This window comes from Plecotus auritus (genome assembly GCF_963455305.1).
Source record: "Plecotus auritus genome assembly, chromosome: 9".
NCBI lineage: Eukaryota > Metazoa > Chordata > Mammalia > Chiroptera > Vespertilionidae > Plecotus > Plecotus auritus.
The window spans coordinates 105815400-105839306 of NC_137783.1; the positions used below are offsets into that span (position 1 = coordinate 105815400).

The 23907-nt window shown below is 48.3% G+C and overlaps 1 protein-coding gene across 9 annotated transcripts in view; it reads left to right on the forward strand.

The window, feature by feature from the left end:
* The window catches only part of TENM4 (teneurin transmembrane protein 4), a 2454724-nt gene that overhangs the window by 1848797 nt on the left and 582020 nt on the right, over positions 1 to 23907 (forward strand). For all 9 annotated transcript variants that reach the window (XM_080687404.1, XM_080687408.1, XM_080687411.1 and 6 more), the window contains one exon: positions 14738 to 14793. The gene's annotated coding sequence lies outside the window, so the exon portion shown is untranslated. The remainder of the gene's footprint in view (positions 1 to 14737; positions 14794 to 23907) is intronic.

Consider the following 23907-nt stretch of genomic DNA (forward strand, 5'->3'; position numbering starts at 1 on the left):
ATTTTGATAGGGAGGGAGGGTCTGGTGCTTGTAATTTACTGGGCTCTCTGGGGAAGCACTGAAGTGGGGGGACCTGGACCCATAGCTTTAGTGTCATCAACTGGGATTTTCCTTGTCCTGATTCCTGGTCCCTTTGCATAAGGTCTGGGAATAAATAAGTTGAATGATTCATTTCACTTGGCTTTGGAATCATATTCTAAATTAGTAGGACCCCACCCTCCACTTTGTAACCTAGAAAAGTTAATGTTGCATGTATGAAAGGCAGCTTACAGTTACAAAAACAACTGAGGTCAGGAGAGAATGATGGAAGGGCTGCTTCCTCGCCTTCTGGTTTTGGGTCAGGGAGCATCATCAGCCATGCAAATGGACGGTTTCCGACAGTGCCTATGGATGGGGTCTTCTGGGAGACAAATGGAGTGTGTAGAAGCCTTAATGAATGTAGAAATAAATGGGCAGCCCGTCCCGATGGTAACAACATACACAGCCTAAGTCTAGGCTCGCTTCTGAGGATGAATTTGCTGGCCCTGGCAGAGAAGGCTGAGTGGGGTGGGGGCTGGTGCATCTCTTTAAGAGAAGGAGAGCAACCCACGTCAGGGTGTGCTTGCGGCAGGCGTGGCAGGGGCAGCATCCACTCCCCAGATGCTCTTCCCATCTCGTGTCTCACCCTGCCTGGTGGCAACCCTCCAACAAGGGGGCATTGGGAGCACTTACTAGCTGAGTCCTTGCTGACTGCCTGGTTCTTTGCTAGGCCCTGAGGATATGAAGATGAATGAAGTCAAGGTGGTATTGCTCAGTGGTTAAGATCATGTTTGCCAGAGTCACTTGGCCTGGATTCAAGCAGGAGCTCTGCCACCTCCTCGACCTTAGGCTTATTACCTGGCCTCTCTGTGACTCAGGTTCTTCATCGGGAGAGCTTGCAGGAGGCTGTGCGTGTTCAGTAAACTAATATTCGAACATCACCTAAAATAATGCACAGCAATAGTAAGGGTGTATGTCGGGTTTTCTGCTGTGATTGTTATTATTTGACATATACTTACTGAAACACACTGTCAAACTCTGTGCCAGGGAGGAGGCAGTGCACAGGACAAGGCCCCTACCCTCATGCACCCATGGTGCTGAGGAGCCAGCCACACAAATTACTGCATGGAAGGAGGTGCTGTGTCCTCTGAGGAAAACTCAGATGGAGTGCGGTGGGGACTTGGTGGGAGAGATGAAATCAGCCTGTGGACCAAGGATTGCTTCCTGGAGGAGGGAGCCCTCATCATGGCTGTTGAAGGACAGGGAGGAATTACTCACGTGGAGTCGGCAGGGTGAGGGTCTGCACTGTCCCTGCCTGGGAGGAGCTCTCCTTCCTGTGAGAGTACTTGGAGACCTTCAAGGTTCAGAGACTCACTCAGGGCCTGCAGCCAGTAAAATAGTTCCAGGGAGGAAGAGAAGACAGATCACAAATGGGTTGTACTCAGAGTATCATGGGATTTTGAGGAAGAAGAGGCAGCGGGGGCTTGAATTGCAGGCAAATGCTTCTCACGTGGGTGGGGGAGCAGACACTGGAAGGGTTTGGATTGTTCCAGAAGAGGAACAGCATGAGCAAAAGTTCAGAGGCAGGAGTGGGCAGAACACATCTAGAGAAGGGTCAGAGACCTGAGAGGAGGCCAGGAGCGCATGCTGGGAGGGGAGCATGGCCAGTTTGATTACGGAGAGCCCGGGAGGTTAGGCTCAAGTGTTGGGCTTTAGTCCTCAAGAAAGACAGTGGCAGATGACTGATTTTACTCTGAAGATTTTTATGGACTCATAAAAAACTATATATTGTGGGCTTGTAAAATATTACCCCAATGGACAAGGTAGGATTAAAAAGGTACAATGGAGGTCAAGCCTGAGGAACTAAATAGCACATCCACTGTATTGGTCCCCCCGCTCCCCCCGCCCAGTGCCTCGGTTCCCTCCAGTGCTCAGTCCCCAGTAGCGTTGAAGTGACAGTGGCCGGGATACCAGCATGCAACGTGCCAGACACTGCAATAGCTATTTGGCCTGTGTCTCTGTACTTGATCCTCACCGCAGCAGCCCTGTGGGATCTGGGCATAGGAACCTCGTCAGAGAGGTTATGTGATTTGAGACTTGAGTCTCTCTGACTCCAAGCCTCTGCCTCATCCATTGATGCTCCGAGGGAATTCCATGTACCCTTGGTTGTCATATTTGGCGTCTTGTGCAGATAGAGGCTGGAAATGCTCGGTGTGCGCACTGACTGAGCAATCAGGATGGATTCCGTGTTCGCTGTGGCATCCACAGAGCCCCTTTCTGTCCCCTCTTACTGCAGCCTGGCCTATTATTAGAGGGCTGGTGAAAGAATAGATGAACTGAGGACATCTTTCTCCAAGTAGACACTACCTTAATCAGAGTTTCCTATGGGTAACTCCTAAATGGAAGTAATGTTTTAAAACTCAAACCTAAAGAAAGCAGAACCTCTTTCCCTACCCACTCCATAGCCAAAGTAACTGGGAGGTGGGGAAGGAACTTTGGGATTCTCTTCCGCCTTACTCATTTTAATCATTTTCCCAGAGAGACCCCACACGGACCCCCTCCTCGCAAGCCCTCAGACCTGTGGTGGGGGCAGGTCTGGAATACCAGACTGGGAGTGGGAGTGGGGAAAGCATTTATTCAAGGCTCCACCTGCTTGCTGCTCCATGGCTGGTATGAGCAATGGCTGGTCCAGGCAGGATGAAGAAGGTCCATTGTGACAGTAAGGACATGAATGGGATGGAGAGAACTCTGGAGGTGTGGATTGGCTTCTAGTACTGCCTTCTTGCCTTGGATGAACCTAGCTCTTCTCGCTCCACACCTGTAAACCATGAAGTAGGTATGTTACCTACTGGGATTAAGTTAAGCAGTGTGTGGTCGTGTCCAGTGTGGAGCCTGGTGCACATGAATCCTTAGGAACGACTTCAATTGTTCCTCATTTGTTGGCAAGAGGGATGATCAAAGTAACCAGATCAAAGTAACCATGCATCATCCTTACCTGCATTCTGGCTGGTCTTGCATGTTATAGACCAGAGTCTCTATTTGACCTTAGACTTGGACCGTTCGGCATGTTAACTTTATATCAAGATGGTATTTGGTGCACTCTCCCCTTATAGTCTTTATTTTTCACCTCCTTGTGCCACTCACGGCGGACTTGCACTGTGCACTGCTCATGGCTTCCCTGGGCAGCAGTTTGTGGAGTGTCTCCCTGTGCTGGGCTCTGAGGAGACAGAGCTGGAGCTCCCTGCCAGCTGGAGGGGAGACACACACACTCCAACAGTGATACTCCTGTGTGGCAAGTGCTCTGCTTGATGGAGGCAGAGGGAGGAGGCAGGGCCGGTTCCCAAAGGCAGATTCGAGCTGATCTTGAAGGTCAGGTGGGAGGTGGCCAGATGAAGGAGGGAACAGTGTGAACTGCAGTATTGGGCTGCAGAGAGTATGACACATCCGGGGAACCGAGTGGCTCTGTTGGGGTTTTCAGATGAGGAAACGGATGCTGTGCGAAATTGGAAGTACTCACATACCGAATGCCACCCTTGGCAAGTCCCTTCCAGCCCAAATGACCCAAGATTCTCCAAGTCTGTAGCTCAGAGCCTGCAAATCACATGGAACAAACTTGGATCTCTGTCTGTCTATCTTCCTATTTACATTTGGAAGCCTGTTTCTTCATCTGTTAGAATTGCCTGCATTACCCGCCCTGAAAGCATCTCTGTTTACCTTGATGTTCTGTGAGCACAGTTCATGGTTATTTATATGAAAGGCAGCCTTGCAGTAGTGAGAGGCAGGGAGCATAATTTTATGACTGCAGTCTCTGTTGGGGGAAGTTTGGTTTCCCTGGTGAGAATGCCTACCCTGCATGGGCACCATCTGATCTCCAGGGCTGGGGTAAGGACCCTCTTGGCCTATATAGGAAACACCTACCTGTTTCATCTCCTTTCCTACCTCTACATCCACAGGGCTGTAAACTGACAACCTACAGATATGTTTTAGGGCTCATATCCTGTTTTAAATATAAAGATATTTAATATAAAAACCAGGACACTTTGCAAAAAATATGGATTTTCATCATCTCTTAGAAAGTCAGATTTGGCAACACTAGGCCTCCCAGCTCTGCCCACTTCGCAGAGCCACCTCTCAAGTGCACGATTCTCCAAATCCACTACATAAGACCGTCACGTCACTGCCCCAAGCCGTGGTTTCACACCTCCATGTGGCGTCTTCCATGGGTACTGAGTGGCAACTGCTCCTTTCGGAGGGGCATGAGTTCTTGAGTTTGCCACAATCCCCACCCCTCCTTATTGCCTTACTCCTAAAGGCATTTGGGTTTACCACTCTGGACCTACCCCTTCACTGAAACCCAAAGTTCATATCCTTAGGTTTCACATGAGGCATATATAATACCTGCTCACAAACTACTAATTTATACAAGTGCAGAGCACAAGGTAGGCACAAGGCCCCATCTGGTTCCTTTCCCCTTCCTATATTCCCACAGCAGAACTGTAGAAGTGGGTGTGGCCATTCCCATTTTACAACTGAGGAAACCAAGGCTCGGGGAAGTAAAACAGTGGTCCGCATAATGGTTTGGAGACTCAAGCACTTGGGAGGCAGCTCTGCAGAGTGAGCAGATCATGGCCAGAGGTCCCTGCCCCTTCGGAGACTCCAGTTTCCTCCTCTGTAAAGTCAGGTCACTGCCCTAAATCAGAAGTTCTTAATGTGAGCGCATGGCTAGGGAAAAAGTTAGCATTTTCTTCCATTGTGGATGTAGGCAATAAACCACAATATCATTAGAAGTCTCCTGGACTTTGTTGCCAGGAGGAATCAGATATTGTTACTGGAGATACCTCAGAATAGCATTTGCACTCATCACTCCTTCAAGGCTGGGAGGGTTATTAGACCTGCCTCTAGATCTTGTTATAAATATTGACTTATAAAAGAAATAAAAATATTAGTGTATCACAGAGTTAGGAGTTTAACATTTTGATAACCATTTCAATATAATTGGTTTCCACTGTCATCCTAGGGATTTTATTTTATGCATTTAGGAACATTTTTCTGGGAAAGTATAAGTTTCAAGAACCAGTCACAGGGTTCCATGAAACAAAAACAGTGAACACGCTTGTCCCAGATGTTTTCCAGTTATTTGAATACCTGGGACTCCAGGATCCATGAGTTTCAGGCCCAGGGGCACTCATTTAGCAGCTCAGCCTGCACTGTGTCCACACCTGTGGCAGCTTCAGGGGCCATTCTCAGGACTCTGTCTGCCTAGTTGGCATTCACTTACCTCAGGCCAATGTCTCCCAATTTGTTGGTGGCTGAAGATGTCCGAGAAGGCTGGGCAGGGTCAGAGAAGCCTTGGAACCTCCTGAGGCCCCTGTGCTGGAGAGCGCTGGGTGCTTGGCTCAGTCTACAGATACTCAGTCTCCACCCACCCACCTAGGTTCTTCCCTGCAGATCCTTGTGCAAGAACCCTGCCTGGGGGCCTGGGCACTTCTTGTTGTTTTGCTGGGAAGGAAGCCAAGCTGTAGAGAGGGCAAAGGCCTGGCTGAGGGTCACAAGTCTCGTCAGGGTCAGAGGAGGGACCAGAGCCCATCTAGGCTGATATCCATTTCCTGGAACACGTGATCCCTTCTCGGTTTACCTGGAGGCAACCTTTTCCTGTGAAGGTGAATATTTACTTCGTCTTTTCTTGCACATTTCTACTCAGAAGTTTTCTTTGGAGAGCTTACCTCTCCTTCCTTTTTCTCAAAAGTATTTCTTTTTGTTTGTTTGTTTGTTTGTTTTAACAGTTCAGATTTTCTCCTAAGAGTTCAGACTCATCCCTTAGGGAACTTCACTGCTGAGTTTTCAGACCCCTTCTACACACCAGAAAAAGGATGCAAATTAATTGGCTATTTCCTGAAATCTCTATAGTAACCATTGGAATTAATCTAAATTCAGCTTTGACCCTGGAGACAGGGGAAAGGTCCAAGCTTGCAGTCTCATCATATTGATTATTCTTTCATCAGATATTGATTGAGCCTTTGTGTCAGGAATCAGGCCAAGCAGTGGGGATAACAAGATGATACAGTCCCTGTCCACCTGGGGCTTCTTTTCAAGACAGACAGTGAACAGGTAGTTCAGGGGTGCAAATTGTAACAAAAGAGCAGTGGACCCTATGAGGAGCTGACTGCCTACGGTTCATCAGCAAAAGCTGTTCAAAGTATACGCCCTTTAAGCTGAAACCCAGAAGGTAAATAGAAATGAACTGGGGAAGTTCTAGACATCAGGGCAGCATGTGTGTCAATTCAGGAAATGGAAGAGAATAAGGAGAGAAGCAGACAGGGAGGTTAGAGGGACAGAGAGGGCCCAACGAGGAAGACTGTATAAACAGATGGAGGGTTTGAATGCATCTTGAGGACAGTGGAAAGCCACCAAACTTTTAACAGAAGAAAGACATGATCAGATAGCGCCTTTTAAGACCAGGCGTGGTGCAGGAGAAGGCTCAGGGGGATGCGAAGTGAGGTAGGGAAACTTGCTAAGAGAGTCTTGTCATGAGAGAAGATGGTTTTTTGGGCTAAGGTGTTATCTGATTGGTACCGACCTGGGGATGGATTTGAGAGTGCTTTATAAGGTGGGCAAATTGACCAATGAGCAGGAAAAAGTCAAACCCAGAAAGGCTCCGCCTTCTTCCTGTCTCCTGAGTGTCCATAGGTAGGTAAGACCATGACCTCACCCGGCTGGGCAGGCAGACCCTCCGTGGCTGTCATGCCCCCTAGATGCTACGTGGCATCATCCCTGTGTCTTCATTGCTTGGTGCCTGAAGTTGTGGGAAAATCTGAGCAGATACAGACAGAAGGGTGGAGCAAGCAGCACTGCCCCATCATTCCATTCTCTATGTCACTCAGGTCTTCTTTATTGAGAAGTGACATGGTAAATCTAACTTCTGTGCTCCCTGCCATCCAAGAGTTCATGATAGAGTTCCCCAAATAAATATGTGACAATGAAATGTGAGAAGTCTAGGATCACAAGCAGAGGTGACATGCAAAATATTTAACAACCTGGACGGCAGGTAACAGTCCTCTGTCATAATGCCTCAGGAGGAGCCGGGGGCCTTCCATGTGCCAGACCTTAGCCTCTGGACTGTGGGGGCAAGGGGCAGGTTCCTGAGAGGAGCTCAGGTCCTGGTGTGAGGCATCCAGGAGCTTGGGCAGTGACTACATAGCAACTGGTGTGGAAGTATCTCCATATTTTAGCCACGACACAACTGTCTGGTGTGTACCTGCTGATCTAGACTGGGAGTCTGGGAAGGCTTCCCAGAGGAAGTAACATTTGAGCTGAGATATGAAGGAAGGGCCTGCTCAGCTGGGAGTAGTGGTAGCAGAATCAGCTTGTGTAAATGCTCTGAAACAGTACAGACAGTGAGATGTTTGAGGAAATGAAAGGGGAGGGGCATATGGTAAGAGGAGACAGAGCTACCAACAGGAGCCAGGCTTTCTGGGCCCTGGAGATGGGGGTGGGATCACATTTGCAGGATGCAGGGAGGCCATCTGGGAGGCCACTGCAGAGGCTCAGGTGAGAGATAACTGTGGCTTGGACTAAAGTAGTGCAGGCAGAAATGGTGAGAAGTGGCCAGGATTGGGAGAGTTAGAACCAGAAGAATTTGATGATGAGTTAATATGGGGATGAGTGAAGGGATGGGGTGTCATGGGGTGGCCTAGGTTTCTAGTTTATGCTGCAAGTGGCATCACTCACTGAGATGGAGACCAGAAGAGGACCCTTTGGAGGTCAAGATTAGAGTTCATGGCTGACAGAGAGTTTGTGGCTGACAGGTCGGTTTCAGTGCCTAGACACTGTCTTCTAGTTCCTGCTCTAAGTAATTAGGGCAAGTCACTTCGCCCATCTGAGCCTCCTTGTCCTCAACTATAAAACTGAGGAAGTAACACCTGCTTTATAGGGTTGTTGTCAAGGTTGTTATGAACATGGATGGGAAGCACCTCACCCATCATAAGCAGGCAGTGACCATTGGCAGCCACTGGCAGTGGTTGATTTTAATTAAACATATATGCTCAGGAATCTTTTAAGGTTCTGTTATAATGAGGCACATATGGTATATTTCCTCCTTTCCGAAATAAAATTCCGAGTCCATGACCACGGTGGTAATGAGGACGATGATGAAGATGATGGTGGCAATGACGATTCTGTTTCCTCGGCTGTTTGAAGCATATTAAGCATCTGCCTCCATCATTTGAGGAGCTGGTGTTGTGCAGGAGAAGGGTCAGTGGGCTCAGATTCAACTATTTGTGCTCCATTCCTGCCTCTGCAGCCTTGGGCAGGTCGTGGAATCTCTCTGAGCCTTAGTTTCTCTGGGTGTGAAGTGGGGGTGGTGATGATATTCCCTCCCAGGATGGTTATAGAATTCAAACTGAATGGCTTTGTGTAGAGTTAAGGTAATGCCCATTGCCAGATGCATGGTTGTGCTTAAAAGTTACTGCTTCGCTCTTTCTTATGTGACCCTAGTTCTTGTGCCTTAGGGAAGTGGGAAGTGGCATCAGGCCCTTCCCAGGGGGACCTCAGCCTCACTTCTGCCTTCTCCTGCTATCCCCTGTCCATCCCCTGTGGTCCAGCCAGGAAGGCAACACCACTTCCTCCACACATGCCCCCTCTCAGCTTGGAATTCCCTGTCCTACCCTCTGCCGCTCAAATGCTTTCTGAGACTCCAGGGCCCAGGCATGTGCCACATTTTTCAGCACAGACCTGTGTCCTTGACTGTAGACCTCTTGGACACACAACCTTGCTGTTACAATCTCATAACTACCCTCAAACCTGAACCCGGGTTCACACACAAAAATAATTTAACTGAATAGAATTGAATTAATTTGACTGATTGAGGCTGGGGCAGCATATCAGCACCCTGACCATGGCTCCAGGCGAGGGCCGTGAAACAGCACAGGGATGGAAAGGCCTGCAGCAAAGGATGCTCTGGCCCAGCTAAGTCATCCAGGTTTTGGGTGGATGATTTTGTACTTGATGCCTGAGAGGACCCTTGTCAGGGCAGCTCCATGATAGCCATGCTCACAACGGTAACTAGGCAACTGGAGTCATGCTGCTGTGAGGAGCTGGGCAGGGGCAACTAGCAACCTCATGAAAATGTCAGAGACCCTCCCATTTGGTCTGGGTCAGCCTCAACTCCATGACTCTCCCTGACCCAGCCTCACCCCTCCAGTCCATCTCACTGCAACCAGAGTGATGACTCTGAAGGACACACCTGGCCCTGTCATTGCCCAGCTTAAAACCCATTGATGGATGAGTCCATTATTAGTACCTGGCCTACTAGGCCCTCCAGGCTCCTGCCCTGTATCCTTACTAATGCCCATGCTCCTTCTGCTGCTTGCTCTTCTCAGAATGGGTCCACATTTCCTACCTCCTCCCATGGACCTTTCTGTTTTGCAAACACTGTGCTCATGAGTCCTGTTTGCAGTCTGTCTTACCCAGTCCCATCATGGTATACTTGACCCTTCCTGGCTGGATCCCACTGTAGATCACAGTCTCTCCCATCCCCTGCTCTCCCCTCATGCTACCTGTAACACATGGTACCTGTTCGTGCTGGGAGCATGTCTCATTCACCATCATTAGCAGTGGAAATTATAAGAGTGGTGCATGCTGTTCTGACCTGACTTGCAGGCCCAGCTAGTTTTTTGAGAAATGCTGTTCCACAGAATTCTCACAACAGCCCTGGAAGGTGGGGATAAGGATCTCCATTCTGCAGATGAGGAAGCTCAGAGAGGTTAAGTTGCTTTCTCCCTGTCACAAAGCTCATCGGAGTCAGAGCTGGGATTTGAACATAGGTCAGGCCCATACCATTTCCATCTTCCTGGCCACCAATTCCAGCCTGGGACTGACCCACAGGGGAGGCAGCCAGCAATGGCTTGTTGATGAAAGGATGAGCCTGAGGCTGCTGGGTGGAAAAGTTGATGCTTCATGGAGAGCTGATCAGCTTGGCTTTTGAAAATTAAAAAGGCTCTCTCCCATGGTTCCATGGGTCTTGTTGAAAAGAAGTGAAGAGATCATGAACATTTTAGGTCATTATTGGGCTTTCCATGTTTTTAGGTAAATAAATAAAACCCATCATTATCTCTGCTACACAGCACAGAAAACAACCTCTCTCTGAAAGCAATTGGAGTTTCCCTGACTGGGGTCAGCTTGGGTTGGGTGCCCCGAGGAGGACTCAGCCATCCTTTCAAAGGCCAGTTAAGGCATTGGGATTTCACTCTTCCTCCGCCAAGCTGTGGTGAGTTGTTAGGTTGTTTGGACCAAGGCCCTGTGGCCAGAGGGCAGTTTCCTCATCATAAATTGCTTCATATCACCCTGTTTTCACACACAAAAAAGAAATCTGACCAAGAGGGAGTGAGAAAGGAAAAATCTTTGACTCTGAAATACCCAGAAGAAAGCTAAAGTGAGCAGGTTTCGAGGACCTAGCAGCTGAAGTCCATGAAAACAATATCTACTCACTAACAATGACCACGCTGGAAACTACATACCACGTCCCCTGGAGAGCTCATCCTCATTCAGACACCTGGTGGTAATAGTCACTTGGATCAATAGTTTCCTGAGATCAGTGTCCACATCTGAAGAGGAGGTACTTAGAATTCAAGAAGCATCTCCGAGCCCAGGGTTCCTGAGACCTCGTGGGCAGGGGCAGGAGGGACTTCCTGAAGGGAGGCATGTGCCTGTGCCCCCTTCTCCAGCCCTGCTCTGGGAGCCATTGGCGCCCTTCTCCTGCTGATTCTGACCCACTCAGGCCTACAGTCTATCCAGATAGAGTGGGAAACCCAGCAGAATCTCAGTCCTCCTACTAGGTGGAGCCTGGAAGTTCAGGTACCTTTTTCCAGTTCCAAAGTAACTAGGGCTGACTACGGACATCCCGTTATCCACTTCATTCCCAGTAAGTAGCCAGAGAAGCTCACTTAGTCAGGAGATGGGGAGGATAGTTGGGCTTCTTTGAGGAGATGGTGATGAAGCTGAGAAGACTGGGGGAGGGGGAGTTGTGAATCTGGATTAGTCAGTAGAGGGAGAGCAGACAACTCCCCTTGGAGAGGGCACAGCACACCCAGGACCTTGGGTTAGGAAGACGTGTGATTTATCTGAAGACCTGAAAGGAAGCCATGTGGTTAAGTGCAGAGACTGAGGGAATATGGATGCATTCAGAGAACCAAGTAGTGCCAAAAACTGGGTGCTAGATGTGGCCTGTCAAGCACAGGGTCACATGACGAACTTTGAATGTGATTTTCCATGGAATAGGCAGCTGTTAAAGGCGAGATGATCCCATTTGCACTTTAAAAATCCTTTAGCTTCTGGGTGGTGAGAAAATTGGAGAAGAGGATGTGTGGAGAAGAGTTAGGATGTGCTGTGGTCTGGGTGAGAGATGGTGGTGGTGGTAGCAGTGGAGAGGGGTAAACGGGAGCAGGAGTAAGGTCTGCTTAGGAAGTGGGACGGAGAGGACTTGGTGGCTCGTTGGCTGTGGGTAGTGACATGCAGCGAGATGTCAAGGCAGTCAGGCTTCTGGTGGGGCCTCTACTACACGCTGGTGCCACTAACAGTGATTAAACATGCAGAAGAAAGTGGAAGGCAAGAATCAAGGCAAAAGACAAATGGCAAACCCTATGTACCAAACAAGAAAGAGACTAACTTCTGACTGAGAAATGGGGAAAGGACAGTGACCTTCAAGTTCCTAAAACAAGTAGTGCAAATGGCCATGAAACAGAAAAATATATTTAAATATCTAGGCTCCATTTACCCATCAAACTGGCAAAGGGAAGAAAAAGAAGAAGAAGAAGAAGAAGAAGAAGAAGAAGAAGAAGAAGAAGAAGCAGCAGCCAGCCTGCTAACGCCTCATACTGATGAGAGCATGAGGAATTGGCATGTCGATATATTGCTGGTGGAAATATAAAGTGATGCAGTATTTTGTGGGAGGCAGTTAATAATTTTTTAAATGTTAAGCTGTATTATATATTCACAAATATTAGGGTTTCTCTGCCACTAGAGAAAAATTGGAAACAACCTATATGTCTATCAGTAGGGGATTAATTGTGTATCTATGTAACCACTGAAAAATAGATTAAAAGTAGTGTGTATAGTATGATCTCATTTGGTAAAGTATCTGGATGCGTTGTTTGTGAATGTCTGTGTGAGAGGTATTTATCCTAGAAGGTTTAGAAGGAAATATATCTAAAATCATATTGTGAGTGGTAGGTGAGTTTTTATTGTATTTAATGTACTTGGGTAAGATGAAAAAATAATATTTTAAAAGAAGAGAAGACAATAACTGCAATATAACAGAAACTGTGATTAAAGTGTTATCAAAGGGCCAGGCTGGTGTTGCTCAGTGGATTGGGCATCCTCCCATGCACCAAGAGGTCACCTGTTCAATTCCCAGTCAGGGCGCAGGCCTGGGTTCCAGGCTTAATCCCCAGTAGGGGGTGTGCATGAGGCAGCCAATCAATGTTTCCCTCTCATCGATGTTTCTGTCTCTCTCTCCCTCTCCCTTCCTTTCTCTCTAAAAAATAAATAAATAAATAATTAAAGTGTTACTGAACAGAACACAGGGGTGGGAGTGACAAATGCTAACTCGGGTGGCTGGAGAAGGCTTCCTGGAAGAGGTGTCATTGGGTGGAGTATGAATAATCAGAGTTATGTTTGTTTGGTTTTTCTGTTTCTGCACATATTCAAGGAGACATGGGGAACTTGACAAAACAAATCCTGAGCCAATTCTGCAGGCCTTTCCCTGCGTTTGCTCTCTGGTCATAAAAATGCCTGCCAATTAATTTTAAACCAGATGACAGGAAGTGGAAGCTTAGAGCTCTAGAAAGACACCAGCAGCTTTGGCCAGTGTGCCATGCAGTCCCTTTGCCACGTCCCCCTAGGCCCCTGACCCAGTTGGGATTTCATCCTCATTGGCAGTGGCAATGGCATTCCTGAACACTCTGCTATCAGCCCTTTCGATTTCCTTGGTTACTATCTTGGATCTTTGACTAAAGAATCACTTTCACTTCACATTTTCTAAACTTGGTTTTCGCAATTATGCAGCTTCTTACCAAAGTGCCCTTTTGGGAACTTAAATATGCATTGATACGATCTACGTACTTACTGTGTGGAAAACCCGGTGACCCGACAGAACAGAATGACCTGCCTGGTTTGGGAAAAGGAGCTTAATTGGTTGCCTGATGCCACGGAATTGCAAATTTGGGGTTTGATGAGGACCGGAAGGGAAACTGAATACACTCTCAAGAGCACAGGGTCAGACGTGGGCTAGGGGGCCCACATCCCAGTGCCTTGGGTTATTTAGTGATGTAACCTCAGGCAACTTTCTGGACATATAGTGTTAGTGACATTGCTATTTCAGCTCTGAGAGGTGACTTTCGTCCTAAGGTCTGGCTGCAGCATCATGAGGAAGCTGAGACCATCCCTTCCAAGAGAAAGTAGGCACCACGGGAGCAGGGTGGTACAGGGCTGAGCCTTTACATTTCAAAAATTACTTATTCTAACGAGCACCAAAAATATATATGTATTCACAGCCCCAAACCCATGACTTCATAGACAGTTTATATAGCATTGTCGTGATTAAGAATTCCTTTAAATGTGTTAGCAGCCATTTTGCAATTACGGAACCTTTCTTTGTGGAGAGGTTAGGCTGCCTTTCCCTGGACCGTAGACAGAAGGGGGGGAAGAAGTAAAGAGCTTCTGGAGCTTTTAAAAAAGCCGTTAACAATAAAGTTAATCAACAAAATGTGAATTGATTTGGAAAAATTAAATGACAGCAGAGTAAGATAGCAATATAGCAAAAATTGTGAAAGTGGTACCAAAATGACCGCGGCAGGCCATGGCAGGGTCGCTGAAACTCACGGAGCATCAGTTTTCTCATCGGTAGGATCTCCCAGGGTGGTTATGAGGATCGTGAGATAATGTCTGTAGATACTGTTGGCTCAATGGCTGTCACAGAGGAGGACTCAAATAGATGAGTTTCCTTCCCTTTTTCAGTTAAAAGTGACCTCTCAGATCGGCCAGTGTTGTTTCCTCATTTTCCATGAGGTATCTGAGCTCCTGTGGGGGAAAGACCAGCTGAGGGCTCCTGAGGTCACGTGCTCCTCACTGGGCTCAGGTGTGCACAGTGCCTGCCAGGGACCTGAAAAGTCTTAGGGAGGCTGACAAGGCATGGGAATAAAAATGAGCCAATAATGCAGGCCACAGTGATGGGAGAGCCCTGGGGCAGGGAGGGGGGAATTACTTTTCAGTATAGTGCACTGTCATAGCCCCTCTCTGCAAAATGGGAAACTCTATGTAGAGAAGAAAAAAATTAGAAAAATACTCTAAAATGTTAGACGTGAGTAAGTAGAGGTAGTGGCATTTTCCTCTGTTCTATTTCTCCTGGTATTTAACGGTGTTTTGCATTTTGACATCTGTGAAAAATAAAAGTAACTGTCAGAATGATTGGAAGGCTGAGTTTTCTGTATCAAGAGTTGGGCACCATCAGTGCCCTGTTTGTCATATAACTATCAATTATCATACTTCATCTCTGATTATCTCACTTCATTTTTGAAATAATTCCTCCTTGTCCCTGACCATTAGCAATTTTCCCTTTTACCCTGGGATCATAAGCAGTTGGTAACCAATATTAGGTATAAACTGATGATGTATTTGAGTCCAGCAGTCTGCAGGGATTCATTGTCATTGTCTTCTTGTTTTGCAGATGGAAACACTGAGACTCAGAGAGGGCTGGTGATCTCTGCGACACTCGGTCAGCAGGTAAGTGATAATGCTGAAAGTGAGCCTGACACACGATACAGGTCTCGTCTCCAATCTCTGCAGCCCGTTGTCTCAATCTTGTGACTTTTCTGATTTGTGCAATTCAAGTCAGGAAGTAAGATGAGTTGTTTTGAGGCGTTTAGGTATTATTTGCACTTGCGGTTTCTGTTTGTTCCCACCCTCGAGCTGGAATGGCTAACAGGTGAGCCTGTGAAGGCCTCTCAGGCATTGCCTGGACCAGATGAGATCTGTCCCTGAGAATGGAAGAGCTCATTCAAATCTGGCCCATGTTGTGCCTAGTGTGACATCATTGAACCTTCAAGAGACCCAACTGGTGTGTCTAAAACAGAGACCCCTGGACTAGGAGGTCAGGGGACCTGGGTTCCAGTCCCACCATGAGCTGCTCTGTGACCTTGAACAAGCCACTTAACTCGTGGTGTCCCTTGCTTTTCATTCTTTCTTTTAAACTTTCCCCTCAGAATATCTGGTGCCAGACTCTGTGCCAGGCATGGGGGATAACAAGATACATACTGTGCAGGCTTTGCCCTTGCGGCACGCATTGCCCAATTGATGAGCTCTTCCATTTCTTCATTACTGTCTCATCATGAGAATTGCTAGCATCTGCTTTGGTGTTTACAATCAGTAGAACATTTTGCCATCTTCCCCGAAACTCTGTAAGATGAAAAAAAAGTTATTGCCATTTTGCAGAGGAGAAAATGATGGCTTAGAGAGTTGGCCAAGGCCACATAGTGAATAAGGGTTAGCATTGACCTTGACATCCAGAGCATTTGTTTCTGCCAAAAGCCACTGCTTCACCTGATGGCTTGAGCACTTGAGCTGGCATTTTAGAAACTCTGCCCCTCAGCAGGTGGTCAATGTTGGGGTGATCAGCACCAAGAAGGCCCCCATGCCAGTGGAGGAATTCTTTTCTGCGAGGGATACTCTCCGGTGTGTGGTGGGTTAGTCCAGAAAGCAATGCCTTCTCTGCCTGAGAGTGAAGGCAGCCTTGGGCCCTGGGTAAGCTGATAACCAGAGGAAAACATGCAGGAGGCCCAGGGCTGGGATGCAGCATATCAGAGAGAATCTGCTCGGGGCCTGGATGCACACCCCCTTCTGCAATGACCCTACTGCTCTGCTGTGTCCCACCAAAGCTGAATGATCCCCGTAGCTTCTGCTGGGGCAGAGTTGCCTGGCCTCAGGCAAGACGTGGAGAATGATCTGGATCAGAGGCTGCACTGTTTGTTTGTAGGGATGACAACTGCTTGAGCAGGAAGCTCTGAGGCTCCCCCAGAGTCTGGGACTTCAAAGGGTGCTGAACAACGTCAGGGACTAGGCCTGGTTTTCCTTCCCAGTATGTCTGTATGGCGTGGATTGTGGCCATCCATGATGATGTAACCCCATGCGTGTGATGTATGGGATGTGCAGGATTTGTGGGGAATGTATGTGTGCATGTGCGGTGTGTGTGGGAAGGGTGTGCATGTATGTGTGAATGTATTTAATCTCTAGGAAGCAATTCTTATAAAAAATTCAATTCTTATGAAAACATGGTGTAATTTTTCAACAGGACCCAGAAATGGGCTTTTAATAAGCATCATTAAACTCTTTGATTACAAGGGGAAGCCAGCCATTCTTTCATCCCGGCTTGGATCACACAGTTCTCCCTTGCCCTGTTCTGTGGGGTCAGATAAAAACTCCTACTATTCATATTGGTCTCTCCCAAGCCCTTTCTCCCCTTCCCTGCCCTCCCCAGCCCCGGCCCCCACGTGGGGCTTGTCTGATCTCACCGCTCGGACCTGCACACAGACAGGGCTGGTGTCAGCACTGACAGATGATAGCTGTGGGCGTGCCTGGAGTCTGAGTGCCCTGTGTCTCCTGTTGTCCCAGCAGGAAACTTTAGGGTCTTTGTTCGGGAGGTGCTCAGAGCTGAGAGACCCTGGGCTCCTTCCTTTCCCCGAGGGTCACTTACCGCCACCGCCACCCCGCAGGGCTGTGTGTGTGCAAACCCTTTCCTTTATGGATTGGGTTTCCCCTTGTCCGACAAGAGAGGAGGCGAGGCCCTGCTGAAAGGCAGGTTTCACTCTAGACTGAAAGCATCCCTTCAGGTCGCCTAAGGAAGCGGGTTCCCAGGCGATTATCTTTCCTGAGCCCAGAGCACGGTGAAAGGAAGCTAGGCAGGCTTAGCAACAGGCTTAGCAGGCAGTGCTACAAGAATGTTCCTTCGTGTAAGCAGGTCTGGGTTTGTGCTGTTTGGTTCTTCTCTGTGCACTGGCTCAGTTCTGGGCTGGTATGTTCTGATTTGCATGGCTCCTTCTCAGAGGTCCTGCATTCCTGAGGAGTGGAGTTCTGCCTGCCTCGCCCCTGTGCACCCCAGCACGGGGGTCCAGGGCACAGGGCACAGGGCTGAGTGTACAGGAGGGGCAGCCAGTGTTGGTGGTCTACACAGAAGCCACTGGCTCCAGGCAGCAGGTTGCCCAGGTGTGGTACTCGTGCCGTGTATCATATAACAGGTATGGCCTCTTAGTGCACCATACAACTCAGTTTCTCTGTGCCTTGGCCCTGGAGGGCCTGCCCTATTTGGAACACTCTGCCTAGATCTTGCCAGCAACTCCAGGGCAGTGACTGGCCCATTCCCCACGGCACCATTCATTGGCTCAGAACTGGCGACAAACCAGATAAGCCACTAAACACCACAGTCCTGCCACACATCCCCAGTGGACATGCTGCCTTGACCTTGAGAGCTATCCAGACAGACTGTCCAGGGCTGAGGACAAGAGACATCAGCATCAGTTCTCCAAATATCCTTAGTCATAGCTTTAAAAGACATGTATTAAGCCCTACTATGTGCAAGGCACTGTGGTAACTTCTTAGACATATTTTTCTAATTTTCATAGGCATTTTCCAGATGATATAGCTAAGTTTCAGAGAAGTCATCATGCCCCAGAATACATAAATAGTTCGTGAAAATGCCTGGATTTGAACCCAGTGTCTGGACTAGAAGCTTATAGCTTATGCTCTCCACCTCAATGAAGCATGTACCACACAGTGGTTGGCAAAAAAAAAAAAAAAAAAAAAAAAATTAAGAAAAATGGTTGTCACTTAACAGCAATAGTTCTTTTAAAGATGATCTATAACAATAAAAGCATAATATGTTAATTAGACCAGACGTCCTTCCGGACAACCTTCCGGACAACCTTCCGGACAAAGCTAAGGCTGCGAGGGCCGAGGCAAGCCACTGCAGCTGTGAGGGCTGAGCCCCTTGCACGAATTTTGTGCATTGGGCCTCTATTCATTAGTAAAGCACTTACCATATGGAATCCTAATCATCGGTTCTTCTGTGATCCTCTCCCACTGGATGGTGAGGTTCTTGAGGCAGAAACTGGAAGCCCCAGTCCCTTGCAGGGTGCAGGGTTTATAGCAACTGGTCAATAAATGTCTGAATGATTAACAATACAGGGGTGGGCAAAGTAGGTTTATAGTTGTTTATATGGAAGATAATCCAACAGTCCTATATAATAAAAGCCTAATATGCAAATTGTTCGACCGGGAGTTCAACTGGGAGTTCGACCGCTCACTATGATGTGCACTGACCACCAGGGGGCAGCACAGAACATGGCGGGCATCGGTGACATGGCACTGGCAACGGGCGGCAGTGAAGGCACTGCCAGCCCTGATGAGCCCTGTCGAGAGCGGGACCACGGCGGGATGGTGGAGCAGGTGAGCTTGCAGCTCCAGGACAAGGCAGGTGCGAGTGGGGGCCCCCGATCACCCTACTGATCACCCCACAGATGGCAACCAGTGGCAATAGCAGGGGTGGGGCTGCCGCCTGGCTCCCAAGCACTGAGGGAGCCGGGCAGGAGGCCCCAGTGCTGATCAATTGCCTTGTAGGTGGGATGGTGGAGCAGGTGATGGGGCAGCACCAGGCCATGGTGAGGTGCCAGGCAGGGCTGTGGGGCTGCAGGGCTGGGGGCATGAGCTGGGGCTGTGAGCCTGGGAGTGTGAGCTGCGGCCCGATCCCTGCAGGCCTCCCTGAGGGACCCCACCCATGCACAAATTTGTGCACTGGGCCTCTAGTGAATAAATAATAATACAAGACTAATCTCTGTGTTTTGTGTACTCACAATTGTAAACCTACCTCTGCTCAGTCCTGTATATATTATTTTAAGTCTTTAATCCTGTAATATAGATACTATTGTAACCATTTTACACCAAAGAAAATAGAGGCTTGAAGAGTTTTGAGTAACTTGCCAGGGTACCCCGCTGGTAAGTGACAGAACCGGGAATAGAATCCGGGTGACTGATAGGAGAGTTTGGTATTCAACTGCGATGTCCTGCCCCACCCAGAGGCACTGGCCTCCCCCACAGTCATAGTCTCAGTGATGCCAACATCCTCCAGTGAACTCCTGTCACTCAAATCCAGCGCCTGCTTACCTAGGGCTGTGTAAGGTTTCCATCCAGAAGGAATGGAGCTAGAGAAGGCTGGGATGCCATAGCCATGCATGAAAGGCAGTAGAAAGAGTCACTAATGGAATTAACAAGAAAAGGGGCCCAGCCAGTGTGGTCAGTGGTTGAGCATTGACCTATGAACCAGGAGGTCACCAGTTCAATTCCCATCAGGGCACATGCTCTCCATGCCCAGCAGGGGGCATGCAGGAGATAGCCGATCAGTGATGTTTCTCTCTCATCTATGTTTCTGCCTTTCTGGAGAGGAGACCCAATTTATAAGACACAAGTGGGGCAAAGTCAAGATCAAGCGGGACAATCTTTTGAGATCTGTGGATAGCAGTGGTGAAGTGATTCCATGGTGTTTTCTGGGGGTATTTCTCAGGCTTGGCAAGTATGCTACCACTGGCTGATTGGCGGGTGAGGCCAGAGGAAAGTCTCAAGGGAAGGCCTTTCCTTCTAGTACCTCCCACAAGACCTCATGGACCAGCGACAGGTTTCATCATGTGGCGCTTCACCTTATGCAAGACGAAGAAATGGTGCTCCATCCAGCCTCATTGCCACAGGATAACTGACTCCTTGTGACTTTGTCCAAAGGGTAGCAGGAGCACGTGCTTCTAGTGAACGTTAAGCAACAGGGAGGCAGATGTGAACTGGGAGAGAATGGGGCTTGGAGTGGCTGTGGGCTGCCTGGGCAGAGCTAGAGTTCCCACCGCTGACTCCTGCTGGGGCTGGGACTGGGGCTGGGGCTCACTTCGTGTGGGTGCGGGCTGCATTCTAAATCCCGAGGACTCCAGTAAGGAGCGCCGGTGCCCTCATCTAAACATCAGGACAGAAACAACTGCTTTCAGAGACCAGAAATGAACTCTCCTTACCCAAGGGAAGACTACGCAGAATGAGGTTATGTGACGTGTCAGTTAGAACGTTCCTGGATATGTCTTGGGGAGGGGTGGGGGGAAGGGGGTCTTGGAGCTTTGCTCTTCTAGAGACTGGCCCTGTGCACCCCAAAGGGAGTGGCAATCCTGGGCCTTGAGGCTGGACCTTGAAGGCACTTGCATTTTCCCTCACAGCAATGGTTTTAAACTGCTCTGTGGAGCCCTGGCGGTTTATTGGAATTCTCTCGGGCTTCCTTTGGAGACAGGCAGACAGTCCTCTGTTGCTCTCCGGCCCCACCTTACTGATCCTCTTCTCTCCTTGTTGCCGAGTCTGATGTTTGGCCGGGACATGCTCCCATGGTCATGCTGATGGTTTAAAGCCAACATCTGGCCCCAGCCAGTTTGGCTCAGTGGATAGAGCATTGGCCTGTGGACTGAAGGGTCTCGGGTTTGATGACAGTCAAGGGCATGTACCTGGGTTGCAGGCTTGATTCCAGGCCCCGGTTGGGTCACATGCAGGAGGCAACCAATCGATGTGTCTCATACCCATGTTTCTCTCTCTGTGTCTCTTCACCCACCTACCACTAAAAATCAATGGAAAAATAATCTTGGGTGAGGATTCACACACAAAAAGAAATAGAAAAACAAAATAAAGCCAACATTTGTTCTCATTGGCCATTGTGTCTGTTCTGATTGGTTGCTGTCTGTGCCATATCAAGTGTTAGATATTTTGAATTTAACTCTGCTTGCAAGCCTTCTTTTGCGCAGAGCCTGAAGCCACTGCCCCGCACCACCTGCATCTAAACACAGGCACACCCCACGAGCAGCCTGCAGACCCCTGCTGCCCTGACCTAAAATGGTCCTGCTGTTTTTGAAAAGTGCTGGCTGTGCTTCTTCATCTCTCCTAGGGCTGCAGAGTCACCCGAATGTCACCAGCCCACGTGGCCACATGGGGCTTGGTGCTTTGTCTGTCCTTCTCACCGCCACCAGAGTGGAAGTCCTGGTTGTGCTGAGGTGGCAGACCAGGGAGCAGGGTTGGTGTTTTCTGCTGCATCCCCTGGCGTGTCTCCTTAGCAAGCGGGGGGCATGCTTTATTACCTGCCTGTGGACATGACTCCCAGGTTCTCGTATCTGTGCTTTTATGAGCAAGCTATGCTCAAAATGAGCAGGTGAGCCAGCCTCTCTGGCAGGATTCCTTATGGGCATTTGTGTATTTTTTCTTCCCCCTTTCTTAAAAAAAAATAAAAATAAAAAAAAGCAATGGCAAAAGTCATATAAAGGAAAGTGCATGCCCTAGGGACTCATGCAGACCAGGGTTTATACGCAGGCTCTGATTCCTGTTCGCTGTTTGACCTTGGGGAAATGGCTCAATCTTCTGGCCTCAGTTTCCTAGTTTGAAAGATGGGAATGATGACAAAAATGACAACTAACATCTACCACATGCCTGCCAGAATTTTAAGCATTTACGTGACAACCCCGACGTAGATGATATTATTCTCTCCTCATCTTACGGGTGTAGAAATGGAGGACCAGAGTGACTTTTCCAAGGTCACACAGCTAAACGGCAGAGCTGCACTGAAATACAGGCAGGCTGGCTGCAGAGCCCGCTCTCCAGACTTCAGTGCTTCCCTCGCTCTGTCTCAAGACCGTGTCAGGACTAATTTCCAAACAACGAGTCTGGAGCGGAGGGTGTTCTTCCTACAAGCAAAATCTCTTTTCCTCTTGTTCTGTGTCTGACAGAACGAGAACAAATCTTTTCATACACTGAGTACTTCTATACACTGGGTACTACACTATGTGCTTCACATTCATTATCGAGTTCAGATGTCTCAGATTTCCCTTTTTAATACTGTTCCTGTTGTACAAATGAGGGGACAACAGAATGAGTAGCCCTTGTGAGGTAGTGTGCTCCCCATCAAGGGAGCGGTTCACACAGGAGCAAGAGGGCCACTTGTCAGGGCTGTAGTGGGGATTCTGGCATTGGACTGCGACATCATCTATTCGATTCCATGATGCTCTTCAGTGTTTGGTCTGGGATGTGAGCAGTTCCCATGATTTTGTGGAAGTGGAAAGGGTCGCCTGGGCTAATTCCAGTGTTTCAATGTCCTCTAGAAAGCATGCAGTGACCCTGAGGGAGCAGCAGAGAGCAACTAAATATATTCTGCCTGTGGCTGGAATCTATACAATTGGGAATCAAGAAACACAGGAAGGAAGGAAGGAAGGAAGGAAGGAAGGAAGGAAGGAAGGAAGGAAGGAAGGAAGGAACCGAAGTTCTAGTCTAGATTCTATAACTAGTTGGAAAATCATTTAGCCTCTTTGTACCTTTTGTTCAAAAGAAATAATAACTTTAAAGAGCTGCTGTGTCTATAAACTAATACATCTAAGTTGAAAGCATCCTGCCAATGAGCATCATTAGCATATATTGTTCCTCCTCCTGATGACACCTTCAATCTCTAATAATTTCAAAAATGAGTCAGGAACAAATGCTGTATCTTCCCAGATTAGATGGGCAGAGGAGGAAAGACTGAAAATTAGAGGAATAGAGTCAACCCATCATTTTTATATTAGAGAGCCTCCAAGCCTAAAGCAGAAATTGACCTCTGCACAGGCAAGAGAAGAAAGAATGAAGAACTTATATTTGAGTTTCCTAGCAAACAAGGGGAAAAGGGAAATCTGATGATCACATGTTGTTCCTATTGGTTAATGTCAAGACTTTGTTGAAGAGTAACTAAACACAGATGACAAGCTGTATGCTACGAATCGAGCAGTATAGCTTGTGAAGGACTGGCAAATACGTGATGTATTAGGTTGTGTTCTGGGGACCAGACTCTAGGACAGGGATCTGCGTGCAGGAAGTTTATTGGATTTGCCCTCAGGATCAATACCTGTAGAGAAGTAAGGGAAGTAAAATTGTATCAAAGGAGGAGTTGGGCTACAATGCAGCCACAAACAAGGCATCAACTGATCCCAAAGGGAGGTTTGGAGTTGGCATGGCCCTTCAGAGATCCTTCCCTGAGTCCAGGGGAGCTGAGTTCTCTGCCCTCTGCAGCAGCAGCTGTGGACTGCCCCAAGCAAGGCAGCCTTCTTGGGCTGAGGGCCATTCCTGGAGAAGGGTTCAATTAAGAACTGTCAGCAGCCAATGGCAACAGTCTCCACCTCTGGAGAAACAGGTGCCGTGGTACCAGAAGGCTGATCTGGACACATGGAAAGTAGGCTGCCATTTCTTCCTTACATCCCACTGCAGACGTCACTAAGGGAAGCACCTCTCTTGGGCACTGTGTTCGGGTGAGGTTCAGAATGTTTTCAAACGCAGTGCCCCAGATAAGCGTGATCAGTGTGTTGGAATGGACATGTGAGAAGGAACCCACTGGCTCCGTTTGGCCTGTACATCTGCAGGAGACGTTACTGGTGGAGTGAGAGTAAGTCTCCAATGTTATGATTGCTCTTTCAGGACTGAGTAGCTGGCAGATCTTAGACAGTTTCCCTGACATGTCCAGTGGAAAAAGGGATTTTCTTACATTTTTTCCTTATTATTCCCTCTGCCCCATTCTATTTGGGCTCTGAATTGTTTTTCTTTTACCCTACAAAATCAGTTTTCCCCATGACTAATCCCCTCACCCCCGCTCTCTCTCTGTCTCCCAACCACAAACTTGCCCAGCATTTCACCCAGTCATTTTAACCATCCGCCCCCCTCGGACATCCCTCCCTCATCCAGTTTCACAGTACCTATCACCTTCCAAACCTGTCCATCCAATTAGCCCCTGACTTTCATAACAACAATAAATGGCATCCATGTTCA